The sequence below is a fragment of the Myotis yumanensis genome, unplaced genomic scaffold (assembly GCF_028538775.1).
Source record: "Myotis yumanensis isolate MYYU_CA2020_CCGP unplaced genomic scaffold, mMyoYum1.0.hap1 SCAF_3, whole genome shotgun sequence".
NCBI classification, from domain to species: Eukaryota; Metazoa; Chordata; class Mammalia; order Chiroptera; family Vespertilionidae; genus Myotis; species Myotis yumanensis.
This window is the reverse complement of record NW_027223754.1, coordinates 94,983,764-94,997,994: the sequence shown is the minus strand read 5'-3', so window position 1 is coordinate 94,997,994 and position 14,231 is coordinate 94,983,764.

Sequence of the window (14,231 nt, the reverse complement as noted above, 5' to 3'; positions counted from 1 at the left end):
GCAAGGCAAGCAAATCTATCATCCAGAATAAAGCACAGATGGAATCTCTTGGCTAATCAGAGGAATGAGTGGGGTGGGGGGTTTCTGCCTTGTATACTTTTCTGTCTGTAGATTTTAAAATTCCTTTGCCAAATATCTTGGTATAGATTAATTTTCAAGGTCCCCCTTTTACTTTATTGTGGCTTTCCCCCAATTTGTGAGAAGCACCTGGCAATTTTATTTTACCAAACCCCAACACTTATGGCTTCTCTGTTTAGGGAATGGGATGAGGTAAGACTATATTCTTCCTTCCCCCTCCTCCTTCCTCTTTACTGTCTTTTAGTTAGTTTTAGGGTGTTTTATGCTATGTATTCTCTGGTTGCATTAAGATTCCCCTTCTTCCCCCCTGCCGTTCCCCCTCCTTTTCTGGATTCTTTGCTCCTGTCCTTGGCTGGGGAAGATAATGGCTTGTTATTTATAAGCTGGCTGCAGGCTGCCAAACTGTTTGGCCTTGTTTAATTTTCTTTTTTCCCCCCAAATTACTTTAAAAAAATCTTTCTTGTTGAAAGTATTATACATGTCCCTTTTTTTTACCATTGACCCTTTCTAGCCCTTCCCCATTCCTGGCCCCAGGCCTTCACCCCCTATTATCTGTGTTCATGGGTTATGCATATATGCATATGAGTTCTTTGGTTGATCTCTTCCCACCCATGCACACACCCCTGCCTTCCCTATGAGATTCCACAGTCTGTTCCATGCTTCCATGTCTCTGGATTTATTTTGTTCATCAGTTAATTTTGTTCATTAGTTTCCACTTATGAGGGAGATGATATGATACTTGTCTTTCTCTGATTGGCTTATTTTGCTTAGCATAATACTCTCCAGGTCCCTCCAGGCTGTCCCATATGATATGAGATTCTTCTTTTTTACTGCTGCATAGTGTTCCATGGTGTAAATGTCCCACGGATATTTTATTCACTCATCTACTGATGGACCCTTGGACTGTTTCCAAATATTGTAAATTGCACAGCTATGAACATAGGGGTGCATATATTATTTTTGATAGGTTTTTCAGGTTTCTTAAGATATATTCCTAAAATTGGGATCACTGGGTCAAATGGAAGTTCCATTTTTAATTTTTTGAGAAAACTCCATATTGTATTCCACTGTGGCTGTAGCAGTCTGCATTTCCACCAGCAGTGCACTAGAATTCCCTTTTCTCCACATCCTGGTCAGCACTTGTCTTTTGTTGATTTGTTGGTAGCCATTCTGACAGGTGTGAGGTGATACCTCATTGTCTTTTTAATTTGCATCTCTCTAATGATTAGTGAATTTGAGCATTTTTTCATATATCTCTTGGCCATCTGTGTGTCCACTTTGAAGAAGTGTCTATTTATGGCCTTGATTAATTTTCTTGCCTCAGTTTTCCTATTCCTCCTACTTTGGAATTTTTCTAGCTTCTCGCTATCTTATAACATCCTTGGCTGTACATGAAATGTCTTCCCAACTACTCCTTGTGACCCAGCTCTTGGTACTAAGACACCTACTTGTTGGGGTCCAGCCCCAGCAGGTCCAGGGGTTCCCCAAGGTGTGGACGGAGTCAGTGAAGAAGGAATGACACAGAGACAGCGTTCAGTTGATCAGCATAGCGAGGTTCTCCCTCCAGGTTCTAGCCAGGTTCTCCAGTCAGGTTCTGTCGCCAGGTTCTAGTCAGGTTCTCTTGCCATGTTTTCTTGCTAGGTTCTGTCTCTAGGTTCTGTCCAGGTTCTCCAGCCAAGTCCTGTCTCTTGGTTCTCTCTCTAGGTTCTCTAGCTAGGTTCTCCATCCAGCTTCTCCAGGTTCTCCTGCCATGTTCTGTCTAGGATCTAAGTCTGTATCAGGAAGTAAGAGCCTGAGAAGTAAGAAATTAAGAATGAATTCTGAATCCTTGATTCCAGAAGTTATCTTTGTATTAAATAAGAATGGAAAATATTGGTGAGTCATGTGCTTTTGGCATATCAGTTGATACTGTGCAGTAAGTCTTATTCCAATATATTTGCTCCTCTTCAAAAGTAATATCCAGACTTTCGATATCAACATGTTAACTCATGGAAACTTCTTTCTCACATAAAAGTAAAGGGCTGAATGGTATCTATCATGTCAGGGGCCCAGGCTACCCTGTACGTCTATTCTATTGTCTGTACAGTTAGGAGACAGATATCATTTGCAAGCTCCAAAATATATTTAAAGGCTGCCAAAAATAGCCAAAATCAATTAGAAGCTAAATGGGAGGAAGCAAAGAGCAGAAGCACACAGAGTGCCATGTCTTTGAACACATATTCCCAAACACCAGCAAAAATACATTTCTCAGCGCTAAGGGTTATAATCTGAAGTGCAAAGTCTATATCACCAATAAGTATTGAAACTGGAGTTAGCAAAGGTGGATCTTCTGTTTGTAACTAGGGTAGACTTGGGGTGGGAGGCAGACCTACTAAAAGACTCAGAGATGGATGAGCCATATTTAAAGAAAGAGTTGGTTTCATGGAGGTGGAGACAAAGAAAGCCTATGGTTGTGAAGACATGTAGCCTGAATGACTACTAGCCCTTCCCTGCAGAGTCAACTCTTGAACCTCAACCCACAGGCTTGTGTCAGTAGCTGGTTCAGAAAATCCAATATAGTCAAATATGTGTGACAAAAAGGCAATCATAGGCATATAACTGACACAGCAATTAAAACAGTTAAAAGAATAAGGAGAATGACAGGGAAGTCAGAAAAATGCTGCCAACAAATCAAATGAAGTTCCTAGCCAAATATATTACAATGAATTTTAAAAACCAAATGAAGCAATTTCTCTATGAAGGAAAATCGTAAAGCAGAAATAACTCAGAGAAAAGATAGTAAGAAAACAGAAACTGAAATATGAGGTTGCAGAACTCAGAAAAGGGGGAAAGCAGAGTAACTGCAGATGGAAATACAATGTGTGCAAGGAAACACAGTAAGGAGCAGAGAAGACATGTTGGGGATAAGACTTACTGCACAGTATCAACTGATATGCCAAAAGCACATGACTCACCAATATTTTCCATTCTTATTTAATACAAAGATAACTTCTGGAATCAAGGATTCAGAATTCATTCTTAATTTCTTACTTCTCAGGCTCTTACTTCCTGATACAGACTTAGATCCTAGACAGAACATGGCAGGAGAACCTGGAGAAGCTGGATGGAGAACCTAGCTAGAGAACCTAGACACAGAACCTAGAGATAGGACTTGGTTGGAGAATCTGAAGAACCTAGACATAGAACCTGGTTATGATGATCAACTGAAGGCTGCCTCCATGTCATTCCTTCTTCGCCGACTCCGTCCACACCTTTGGGGACCCCTGGACCTGCTGGGGTTGGACCCCAGCATCTGGCGCCCGAACAGGGACCCCTAGGTAAGCGCCCTGCACTTGGGATGGATAGGACTCCACCGTAGCAAGAGGGTGGATAGCCTTCGCCGACTCCGTCCACACCTTTGGGAACCCCTGGAACAGGATTCCCCTAGGTAAGCCCCCCCCTCCCATTGAGAACCCCCACACTCGGGATGGATAGGACTCCACCAGGGTGCTACAGACCCCCCTATAGAGGATAAGTAGGGTAAGAAGGTGGATAGTACAGAACTTAGATTGAGAAGATGTGCCATACTGAGTCCAAAGAAAGAAGACTCTATTGATCTTTAGATTAAGAAGATGTGCCATACTGAGTCCAAAGAAAGAAGACTCTGTATTGATCTTTTAACACATATGCTTGCTAACAGAGGAGTTAAGGTTACTCCCAGTCAGACGGAATGTTTTATACAAGAAGTATGTCCATGCTTTTCTGAGGAAGGAAAGGTGCTGGAAAGGTAAATGTAGAGGCATGGGAGAAGATAGGCCCAAGGAGCCTTATCCTTAACCCCACTGCAGCCTTTCCACCCCGGGAAAGTGCAGGATTGGAAAGCTCTCCCTGGGGTGATAGATCAGGACTCAGGTAATAGCGGAAAGCGCCAATCCTACTCTTAAAATGGATACAAGAAAGCATTTGGGGTTTTTCTTTTTAATGCCTGCTTTGGATTGAGTAAATGAATTATGTGCATCACCACAATGGACCCAGAGAAGCTCCTCGTCCCATTGTTCCACAGACTTAGAGTTGCCCCAATGACAGAAAAGCAGAAAAAAAGAAGAAAAGGAAGGCTATGCAAGGGACTGAGGTGCCAACATGGGGTCAGCTGAAGAAGTTAACAACTGAGGCCCAACAGATGGTAGAAAAGCAAGAAGTGGAAGCTACTCTCTCAGCCAAGTCCGAGGACTCTGAGTAAATCAGCAAAAGAAACTTTCATTTAGCACAAACTCACTTATTTCGTCAAATGGAAAGACTTACTCACAGGAGCCTAGAAGGGACCTGATGTACTTTTAACCTGGGGGAGAGGAGATGCTTGTATATTTCCACAGGACGCAGACTCACCTGTGTGGATTCCAGACCATCTAGTCCGACCTTATGTCTCACCGCCCTCCGTTTCCACCTCACCCTAGCACACCTGACCAGTGCCCATCTGCAGCAGATGTGCAGCCCTGAGCTGGAACAATCTGTCCATTGGGAGGATCACATGTGCCTCCATATGTCCCAGCTTTGCCCCACATCTTCTTTCCTTTTTCCTTTTTTTTAAAAAATCTAATTACTTGTTTGCTGGTTTTTTGGCCTTTCTCCTTCTCTCCTGAACACAGCCTTTTCTAGAATCTCCCTACTCTACTGTTCCAGGAAGGACACCTCCCTTTTATGCCATGACTAGGGGTGTCTGGTATATGTCCCATACATGGAGTTGTCTTGTGCCAAGAGCCTGACATCCTGGGCTGAGAAAGCCCTGTCCCGGGACTCTCCTTTGTCCTGTATTGGCCCCTCTTACCCCCGTGTCAAGAGGGACCCTCTTCTTACAATCCAATTGACTATATCTATTGCCTGAGCTCTCTGTTCATGCTGAGGTTGAAGCCTCATGGTGGCTGGTACCATGGATCTGTCTCTAGCCCAATGGCGTGAGCTGGGCCCTCCCTGGAGAAGAAACCTGGGTTCCCCAAGATATGTGATTAATGTCGGGGCCCCGCCAGCAGGTGAGGGGATCCCAAGGCAGTTGCTGAGCATGGAGGCCAGGGGGGCGTAGGCTACCAAGGAGACAGAACTGAACCTCACATCACCCTGCTTGGCCCCGGAGGATGGCTGTTTAATCAAAGACGGGTAAGATTCCTCAGGGAGGAACAACCTAAGACAGGCACAGTCGCAGAGGGGCCGGCAGGAGAGAACTTGGGGGTCAACAAAGGTGGGGCACAGATCCTCACCCCCCCAACTATGCAGGGGCTTGAACACTCGCCCCTCTGAGGGAGGTCTCCTGCCCCCATGGCTGCTTCCCGCTTCCCATGCACAGCTCAGATCGGGACCCAGATAACAGAAAGAGACTTGGCCCAGCTCAGATCAGGACCCAGGTAAAGACAGAGACTGGCTGACAGCAGCTGCCTTCTCACTGCAACAGGACTTGTTTCCCATTTCTACCTTGGACCACAGGGAAAGGGGCAGCTGAAGGAAAGGGCTGTGTCAGGATGCTGCCTTCTTCCCTTTCTTCTCCTTCTTTTTTCTAAACACTTCCATGCCTTGTAGTTCTTTGCTTTCTTTTCTTTTTCTCTCTACTACCCTCCATCCTCCATAACAGCTGACCCAGAGGACACAGCTTACTCCTCCTTGGACACCGACACCACCATCAAGCATGGCCCTGATGAACCCTTTGATGCAGCCCTTCAACTCGCTGACACGTCGGGAAGCCCGTCGCCAGTGATGCCGCCCGCTAGCCAGACCAACAAGGACAACCAAACCAACAACCTGAGGACAGCTGAAATCTCTTGACTGAAGAGGCCGGCAACCTCCTAAGGAACGGGGCTCCTTGTGCCCTCCATCCACTATGTTTATAGCTATGCTTGTTGTCATTGCTTGCCAGTCTTCTTCCGAGTCTTAAACAGCCCAATCTGAGAGGTGGCCGCTGATTTGCATGCGCTATCATTTAAAAAATAAAAAAGGGGGAATTTGCCGGAAGCCGGTCCATCCTTGCTGCTTGACACAGTCGCTGCAGGAAAGAAACATCTGCACAGCATATGTTTCAATGGACCTGGCATATATAGCATACTGTTCTTAATATGTTTGCTCCCTTTAGTGCCATGTGTTTTAACCAAGGTCACCTCTCCGAGAAAGGTTGTTTCCCCAGGTGGGGATCTTTCCCTGAGGTTAGGGAGGGGATACAACCCCTTAATTAAGTGCCAGGCGGGTAGTTAAGCTACATAATCTTTACTCCCTGGAATGGAGATAAGAAACGCCCTAACCCTTGTAATAGAAATTGACAGGATTAAAATCAGCTGGTATAAATACGGATGTAACAAGACAATAAACATCAGATCCTCATCAGTTCCTAACCAGAACTCCGACTAGAACTTTGGCTGGAGATCCTGGCTATAGGTCCTGACTAGGCTGCTGATCAACTGAAGGCTGTCTTCGTGTCATTCCTTCTTCGCCGACTCCGTCCACACCTTTGGGGACCCCTGGACCTGCTGGGATTGGACCCCAGCACCTACTCAGAATTGTATTCCCAAGAGGATATCTGTCCTGTAATCCTAGCTGAGATGTTAACTAATAATTACTGCCAGCTCTCAGCTTCCAGGGGATACTTGAATTCTAATGGTAGGAGTAGCATCTCTGATAGTTAAAATTGAAGTAGGTGGGTGAAATTTTGAGAGTTAAAGAATTCTCAAACCCCATCCCATAGATGTCTGCACCGCTGTGAAGGCTGGTTCATGCAAGAAACACAGGTTATAGAAAACATAGGCAAGGTCAGACACTGAGGATATTAGTCCAGTTCTTCTTTCAGACTCTCATTATCATTTCTATCTGATTGAGGACACTCAGGATGTGTTTTGAGAACTTGCTACCTAAAAATGATGAACTATGGAAAGGAGGGACAAGGATATATAACCACAAATATTTATTGAAAATTAATATACCAAACACCAAACTAGGTACACAGCTGAATAAAACAGGTAATGTTCTTGTTCTCATGACACATGAAATGATAATGATGGGGACTAGAAAGTAATTAAGTATGTAAATATATACTTTGAATTGCAATAAATTCTGAGGGAAAAGAAGAGGATAATGAGAGAGTTACCAAAGCGGTCTTTTAATTTTACCTAGGGGAAGATAAACTCAATAGTGAAGTTTGCACACTGGTGCCAAAATGTCTGGATTCAAATGCCAGCTCAGCTGTGTGATCATGGGCATATTACTTAAGCTTAAAATGGGGAGTTGTTACTTTATGGAGTCATGTGAAGTAATGGATTAATATATGAAAGTGATTAGAATAGATACTGGCACATAGTAAACCTTTAGCTATTATTATCGTTACTGGGGATTGGGGAGGAAGCTTTATTGAGGAAATGCAAGCTGAGGCTGATTAGGAGAAAGCTCCATGAAGATGATAAGAAATGGAATCCCGTCAGAGTTTAAAGCTTCTGAGATAAGAAGGGGTTCAGTACATTTGAGGAACAGAAAGAAGAAAGAGTCCATCTGGAATATGTCAAGTGACAAGATGAAGCTCCAGAAGAGGCCATAATCAGATTATATCAAAATTTGAAGAGCATTTTAAGGATTTTTAATTTTATTCTAAGTGCAATAGAAAGCTATAAATATGTTAAAATGGAAAACGACATGGTATAATGTATGTTTTAAAAGAAAGAATATTCTGTCTACCCTGTAGAGAATGGACAACAAATCTCAGGTGGGGAAACCAACTAGAGGATTGTGTTAATCTAGTTAGGGTTCTCTAGAGCAGTGATTTTCAATTGGTGTGCCATGACACACTGATGTGCCACAAGAATTTCTAAAACATGCAATACCATTTAGTCAGGGACAATGACCTCTTTTTCCTTTAATTGTCAAATAAAAGAAAATGACAACAGCCAACACAACAGTAGCCTTTCAGTGTGAATAAATCAAATTTATACCCCTTTTATTCAGAACAGCAAAATATGTATTTTTTGTGTGCTGCAGAATTTAAGTGTTGATCTCATATAAAAAGAACCTTCACAGCAACATCTAGATTGGTGTCTGACCAAACTACTGAGCAGCATAGCCTACCATTTTGATGTATAAAATTAATCATTCCTGGCTGGCATGGCTCAGTGGTTGAGCGTCAACCTATGAACCAGGAGGTCAGAGCATGTGCCTGGGTTGCTGGCTCAATCCCCAGTATGCGCTGTGCAGGAGGCAGTCGATCAATGATTCTTTCTTATCACTGATGCTTCTATTTCTCTCTTCCTCTCCCTTCCTCTCTGAAATCAATAATAAAAAATATATTTTTAAAAAATTAATCATTACAAGGGCTATTTCTATGGTCCAGGTGAGAGATGATGGTGAACTTGGGTGATGGCTGTGGTGATTGAGAGAAGTGGTTGGAGTTCATATTTAGTTTGAAAAAAGAATGAGCAGAACTTGGTATCAATTGATTGTGGCATGGTAGGAATCCAGAACATCTTGACTTTTGGCTTTAGCAAAAAGTATAGCTATACCTCAACCATCTAGACAAAGGTAGGAAGTAGGGGAGAGAAAAAGAATCAGAGATGAATGGGTTAGGGTTAGGGTTAGGGATAGGGTCAGGGAGGAGGGAAGAAGAAAAAGAGAAAAGGAACCAGCAGAAGGCATCTTTCTTGTGTGGAGGTCCTACTTGGTGGTGGTATATTGTGGGGGAAGCTTAGCTCATGGGCACCAGTACTTGGCAGCTGCCTTAGCTAGCAGGGGACTGTGGCATCCTATCTAATAATAGAAAAACATGATAATTGACCGTACCTTCGCTATGCCTCCCATTGGCTAATCAGCATGATATGCAAATTAACCACCAACAAAGATGGTGGCTAATTTGCATACTGCGGGCAGGGCGGGACAGCGCGAGCCACCAGAGCGCCGCCATCCAGGGCAGGCTGGCCCCAGAAGACCCAGAAGCCAGCCTGCCTTGCCGCCAGGGACGCAATCCAGTCCTGGGTGGCAAGGCGGGCCGGCCCCAGAAGACCCAGAAACCACCTGATGTGGTAGTAACTCTATCAGTAAGCACTCTGAAAGTCATTGGCATAAATGCACCAATTAAAAGACAGATTATGAAGGTGAATCAAAAACAAAACCAACTTTAAATATAAAGACACATATAGATTAAAAGTAAATGAATTAAGCTGCAGCCTGTTTTTCTCAGTGGATAGAGCATTAGCCCGTGGACTGAAGGGTCCCAGGTTCGATTCTAGTCAAGGGCATGTACCTCAGTTACTGGCTTGATCCCCAGTCCCTATCAAAGCATGTGCAGGAGGAAACCAATCAATGTGTCTCTCCCTTTCCCTTCACTCTCTCTAAAATTCAATGGAAAAATATCCTTGGGTGAAGATTAACAAAAACAAAGTAAATGGATTAAGTAACATTAAAGAGATTATAAGAAAAATATATTCCAAATTTTGTTAGTTGTATAATGGTTATGTTTAAATTATTAACACCTAAGAAATTGGGTGAAGGGTACATATAATATGCTGTAGTATTTTATAGTTTTTTTTACATGTATGAGATTATTTCAAATTAAAATATTAAAAAATTAAAAATTAATAAAATATTAATTGAAATGTATCTGCATTACATGAAAAATCTCCTAATTGCTTCTAGCATAATTTATTAAATTGTGCTAAAATTTACAAGGGTTCAATTAAAAAATATCTTAATTCTAAATGATATAATAGAAAATATATAATAGTGCAGTTATAAGCACTTATCTGAAAATAAAAATTTAAAGAAGTGAATTTAAAGAAGGGATTAGCCAAAGCAAATATATGCACAACCCATGGACACAGACAACAGTATGGTGATGGCCATAGAGAAGTGGGGGGCAAGAGCTGGGTAGAGGGGGCAAAAGGGGGGAAATAGGGGCATCCTATATAATAATAATAAAAGGCTAATATGCACATTGACTGAACCACAGAATGACCAGTTGCTATGATGCTCACTGGCCACCAGGGGGCAGATGCTCAATGCAGGAGCTGCTTCCTGGTGGTCAGTGTACTTCCATATGGGGGGTGCCACTCAGCCAGAAGCTGGCTCATGGCTGGCCAGCACAGTGGTGGTGGCAGGAGCCTCCCCACCTCCGTGGCAGCACTAAGAACGTCCAACTAACAGTTTAGACCTGACCCCTTGGGGGCCTAAGCCTTTAGTCGGACATCCCCCGAGGGCTCCCTGGCTGCCAGAAGGATGTCTGACTGCAAGCTTAGGCCTGATCCCCCCGGGAGTGGGCCTAAGTCGACAGGTGGACATCCCCCAAGGGGTCCTGGACTGTGAATGGGCGCAGGCCGGGCTGAGGGACCACCCCCCCCCCCCCCACCCAGAGTGCACAAATTTTTGTGCACTGGGCCTCTAGTTTAAAATAAAGTGCTATAAACACAGCTTGGTGTATATAAAGCACATGGTAATCACAAACCAAAAATCTACAAGAGATATACAAGAAATAAAGAGAATGGAATCCAAACACAACACTATAGAAAGTCATCGATGTACAAGAGAAGAGAGCAAGAGAATAAGAAACTGAGAACTACAAAAACAATCAGAAAACAATAAAATGGCAATAACTACAAACCTATAAATCATTTTAAAGGTAAACAGATTATATGTTCCAATCAAAAGACAAGTGGATAAAGAAGAAGCCATGCATATATAACAATAGAATATTAACCAAACATAAAAAAGAATGAAATGGCCCTGGCCCAATTGTCTCAATGGTTAGAGCATTAGCCTGCAGACCAAAGGGTCACAGATTCAACTCCCAGTCAAGGGCATGCACTTGTTTCAGGTGCACTTTGTGCTCTTGGTTGAGGCAAGTAAAGGAGGCAACCAGTCGCTATGTGTCTCTCACATTAATATTTCTCTCTCTCTCTCTCTCTCTCTCTCTCTCTCTCTCTCTCTCTCCCTTCTTCCCTCCCTCCTCCTCCCTTCCCTCACCCTATCTGAAAAATAAAATAAAATAATTCAATGGAAAAAAAATCCTTGACAGAGAATAAAAAAAAAAGAATGAAATGGACCTACAGAATATTATACTAAGTGAAATAAGTCAGATAAGTCAGACAGAAAAACACAAATACAATATGATTTCACTTATATGTGGAATCTAAAAAACAAAGTAAATGAACAAATGAAACAGAAACTAACTCATAGATACAGAGAACAAACTGGTAATTGCCCACTGGGAGGAGGGTTGGCGGGCTGGGTAGAAAAGGTGAAGAGATCATTTTGTAAATTATATAAATATCTATGTTGTACAGCTGGAATTAATATAATATTCAGTGTCAACTATAATTGAAAAAAATAAAATGTGCATTTATTGGGTATTTTACAAGCATGACTTGAAAGTTACAAAATACCTTGGTCATAGTCATGTTCTATGTGTGGCATACTTATTGCTTTCAAAATACAGAACTTGAATAAAAGGATTTGTACAACAGTAGTTCAGTGTGCCAGATATCAGACTGTTGCATCTCAACTGCATATTCATCCAGCTGTGTGATGGTAGACTGGCATTTTGCAACCACTTTTCCCCCTTTCCTGCAGCTCCTGGTCAGGTCCTGCCAATAGGGGCACAACAAGAAGATTGCAAAGCCTGAGGAAGGAACAGAGATTTGCTCCTTCTGGGATTTTGTTGTTGCTGTTGTTGATTTTGCATTTTCTGCTTGCTTCCTATATCCACTGCTTTATTTTTCTGCCCAGCAGCTGCTCCCTCCAAGTAGGCATTTTTCAACACTTGCAGTTTCCACCTCATTTGCATGCCCTCAGAGGCAGGAGCACCCACTACCCAATGTCCCTGCCTTACCAGTCAGGGCACTTACTTTGAGCTCAACACTAGTCTCTGCTAAGCAGTGGCTCCTTCTCAGAAGTCTTAGTTTTAGCTCTATGCTATATTTCTTTCATAGTTCTAATTTTTAATAATTTCAACCTCTTCTCTTTATTCCATGATACCTCCATAATAATTTAGTTATTTTTTAAATTAAATCTTTATTGTTCAGATTATTACATTAGTTACTCTTTTTTCCCACCATAACTCCCCTCCACCCAGTTCCCACCCCACCCTCCGCCCTCACTCCCCACCCACCGTCCTCATCCATAGGTGCACGATAATTGTCTAATCTCTTCACTCACCCCCACATCCCTTACCCCCCCAAGAATAGTCAGTCCATTCCCTTTCTATGTCCCTGATTCTATTACAATCACCAGTTCATACTGTTCATCAAATTATTTATTCACTTGATTTTTAGATTCACTTCTTGATAGATGTGTATTTGTTGTTCATAATTTGTATCTTTACCTTTTTCTTCTTCCTCTTAAAGGATACCTTTCAGCATTTCATATAATACTGGTTTGGTGGTGATGAACTCCTTTAGCTTTTTCTTATCTGTGAAGCTCTTTATCTGGCCTTCACTTCTGAATGATAGCTTTGCTGGATAAAGTAATCTTGGTTGTAGGTTCTTGGTATTCATCACTTTGAATATTTCTTGCCACTCCCTTCTGGCCTGCAAAGTTTCTGTTGAGAAATCAGCTGACAGTCGTATGGGTACTCCCTTGTAGGTAACTGATTTTCTTTCTCTTGCTGCTTTTAGGATTCTCTCTTTGTCTTTTGCTCTTGGCATTTTAATGATGATGTGTCTTGGTGTGGTCCTCTTTGGATTCCTTTTGTTTGGGGTTCTCTGCACTTCCTGGACTTGGAAGTCTATTCCTTTCACCAGGTAGGGGAAGTTTTCTGTCATTATTTCTTCAAATAGGTTTTCAATATCTTGCCCTCTCTCATCTTCTGGCACCCCTATAATTCGGATGTTGGTACGCTTGAAGCTGTCCCAGAGGCTCCTTACACAATCTTCGTATTTTTGGATTCTTTTTTCATTTTGCTTTTCCGGTTGGGTGTTTTTTGCTTCTTCGTATTTCAAATCTTTGACTTGATTCTTGCGACCCTCTGGTCTGCTGTTGGGAGTCTGTATAATATTCTTTATTTCAGTCAGTGTATGCTTAATTTCTAGTTGGTTCTTTATCACATCGAGGGTCTCATTAGATTTCTTGAGGATCTCACTACATTTATCGGAGGTCTCACCAGTCTTCTTGAAGATTTCACTACATTTATCCACAGTCTCACCAGTCTTTTCGAGGGCCTTATTAAATTTATCGGCGGCTTCTAGACAGTTCTTTAAAGACCTTAAAAGTGTGGTTTTGAACTCTATATCCAACAGTTTGCTTTCCTCCAATTCTGTCGTCTGTGTTCTGTTTCTTTTTCTCGGCATTTTTTATGCTTCGCTGTGTCGATAGAGTGCCTTTCTGTGCTAAGTGTCCCAATTACCTGAGGTAGACACTCTTGGTGCACCACCTTGTGGACTTTGTGCACAGTCTTGTTGTAGTTAAGCCTTGATTCTTGTAGTTATCACTGTGAGGAATTGACTTCCAGGCCAATGGGCTGTGAGAATCAGCTGTGTCTGCAGTGGGAGAACTTCTGTGCTGGAGACACCCCTCTGAGGCTAGACTTGCTTCAATGGGGCTTTGGTGCTCACTCATAATTTAGTTATTTTGCTTTCATTTGGCTAGTTAGCCATTCATCATGTTAAATTCTTTCTGTTAAAATAAAGCAAGTGTTATGGATTCTATCTCCTGACTGATATGCTCTTTATGTAATTGCACAAAAGAACCAGGAATGTGGTATAATGGACATTGTTGTTTGAAATATGACATTGAGGTAAAGTCAAAAGTAATATCAGCATTCCCTTATGAATGCTTAGGATCATTTAAGGTCAGAAAGCAAAATAATCTAATCTAATAAAAGAGAAACATACAAATTGACTGTACCTCTGCTACACCCACAAGCCATGCCCACCAGCCAATCAGGAGTGAATATGCAAATTAACCCAAATAAGATGGCAGTGGCCACGGAGCTGGAGCAAGCAGGAGGCTTTGGTTTCCCCCAGCAATGGAGGAAGCCAAGCTACCCGCCTGCCCTGCCGGCCCTGATCTCCACTCAAGGCTACAAAGTTTCAATTATAGAAGATAAATAAATCCCAGATACCTGCTTCCAGCCTGCGGCCATGGCCAGCCTGAAAACGGCCATCAACCCCTCACCCAGGCTGGCCAGGCACCCCAGTGGGGACTTCTACCCTGAAGCGGGTGTGGCCAGC